The following is a 2796-nucleotide window of genomic DNA, read 5'->3' on the forward strand; positions in this document are numbered from 1 at the left end:
CCAAAATAAAATTTAGCCACTAAATTCAACTTAAATATTTTATTTATCTAAGTATTTTATTAATTATATGTAAATAGTTTAAAACTCAGTAACTTAAAAAAATAGAATTCGAATTTATAAAATTCAAATACGGACTCCGGCCATGTCACAAAGTTGATTAAGTTTTAAATAAAGAAAAAGGTCGAATACATAAACAGATTCCTAAATTTGTTGGGTTTTTTCCTCAGATACCTCAACTATGCTATTTTCCTATTGAATCATTGAACCACCCATAATTTGTTCCTTTTAAACACCATTGGTTGATGTGGAACAAGATTTTGTGAGGGTGTTGATAGAGAGGATACATATGTTGTTCCCGAACACATTAGTTCAATTGATAATGAAAATGTTTGAGAAATAATTTTGTTTTACTTCAAGTCATTTGAACACGTTAGAAAACAAATGAGACTAATGCACAGTTTGTCTTCATTCCTTCAATCAAAATCATTACAATACAAACACAATCGAAGGAATTTACAATAGAAAAGTCGATCAAAATCAGTCAACACTGTTTAAAAGGAACTAATTATGGGTGGTTCAATAATTCAATAGAAAAATGACTTAGTTAAGATACTCGATGGGAAAAACCCAACAAATTTAGAGATATGTTTATGAGTTTGGCCAAAGAAAAAAGACAAGTAACCCTGACATCCATGCCCATATTTGACTCATGGAGCATATTATATATATATATATATATATATATATATATATATATATATTTCAGTAAAGTAAAAATGTCCATGTGATAAAATTAAAATGCAAAGTTTATTAGGCAAATATTTATTGTTGCAAATCAGAAAAATGACTATAATTAAAAGGATAGACCTTTAAAAATGATTTTTCGTGCAAAGCTAAGAAAACAAAAAATAGGAGAGAAAAATAAACAATAAGCCTAATATATATACTTATTAAAATATCCAAGCGTTGACCTTGTACAAGTCTGAGTTGAATAATTTAATCCAATTTATGTGAATGCAGGTCCCTAGATTGGGCATCCTATGATTAGCTACGTAGAGCAAAATAGAATAACAAGTTGTTATGTCATAAAATTGTATTTTTAAATTTTTAAATTTTTTTTCAATAATAAAAATGACTTCATTGAGTGACACGAAAATATATGACAATTTACCAAAATAATATATTTTTCTAAAATTTTACAAAACTAGTATAAACGTATTTCACAGTAACGATTTAGGGTATATTTCATTTTAAAAAAACTAACAGCGTTAAGCTGATATAGATAACTATAAGTAACGTTTTACTCCTAAAACGTCATTTTGAGTAACGTTTTACTCCTAAAACATTACTCACATTAACGTTTTAGGAGTAAAACGTTACTTTGAGTAACGTGTATCAATCTAACATCGTCAGCTTTTCAAAAATAAAATATACCCTAAAACGTTACTATGAAATACGTTTATACTAATTTTGTAAAATTTTAGAAAAATATATTATTTTGGTGAATTACTTTATATTATGGCTTAGATTGATCAAAACCTCGACAGTTAGAGAAATCAACTCTCACCGTATATGACTTTTTGGAACAATGTATATGCATCTTTATAAACACGATTCCAAAATAAAAGTTGAGGGTTAATTTCATATGAATAATCGATTAACTTTTACTTTATAGTGTCAAACGAACCTAATTTTATATCTTTATTGTTAAGATCAACAACTTACTATCAAGACAAAAGTTATGAATGACAATAAAGATATAACTTTAACTTTTTAACTAAATCTACCGAGTAATCGTTATATTTGATCATGACTCTGACAATGACCACCATAACCCCTCGTGGATCTTGCCATAGATATAAAATGTTGTCATTAGCCAATATCATATGAACTCAAAACAGGACAATGTATAGTAGCGGTCCCCTTTAAAAGTCCTACTATACTATCTCCAAATTAAATATATTTCATGGTAGAAATGAATTGAAATATCAAAAAGTAGAAATCAATGATTAAAGTGTACAAAATCAAAGAAATTGTAGAATAAGGCTTCTACAATATTCTGATGATTAATCAATTTGGAAGATAATAGTTTGATCCAAAATCAAATGAAAAAAATAAAAAAAGTAATAGATCCAACTTTTGGTCATCCCAAATCTTCTTGGTCAAAGTCCTTTATTGTTTCAAAAAATCATCATGAATATTTTCTGCAAAAAAAATATATAATTTCGAGGCTCATCGATTGATCACTACTCATCATGAGATAAATCTTGTAAATTATACTATATAGTTCTGAACTTATATTATAGTACCTTTTTCTTGGCCATCAATCTACCGCGATAGCAATTATCAAATATATATATATATAAAGCTGAATCTATAATATGCCTAATTTAATTGTTATTAATAGGGAAAATGCACAAGTACCCCCTCAACCTATGCCCGAAATTTCAGAGACACACTTATACTATACTAAGGTCCTATTACCCCCTGAACTTATTTTATAAGTAATTTTCTACCCCTTTTTAGCTTACGTGGCACTAGTTTGAAAAAAAAAGTCAACAGTCGTTGGGCCCACAAGACAGTGCCACGTAGGCTAAAAAGGAAGGGGTAAAAAATTATTAATAAAATAAGTTCAGGGAGGTAATAGGACCTTAGTATAGTATAAGTGTGTCTCTGAGATTTCGGGCATAGGTTGAGGGGGTACTTGGGCATTATCCCTTATTAATATATTATTATCCATATGAAGGCTGGGAATAAAGAGAACAAATATATAATCATGTTTGTTACTTTTAACAC

The sequence above is a fragment of the Solanum pennellii genome, chromosome 1 (assembly GCF_001406875.1).
Source record: "Solanum pennellii chromosome 1, SPENNV200".
Taxonomy (NCBI): Eukaryota; Viridiplantae; Streptophyta; class Magnoliopsida; order Solanales; family Solanaceae; genus Solanum; species Solanum pennellii.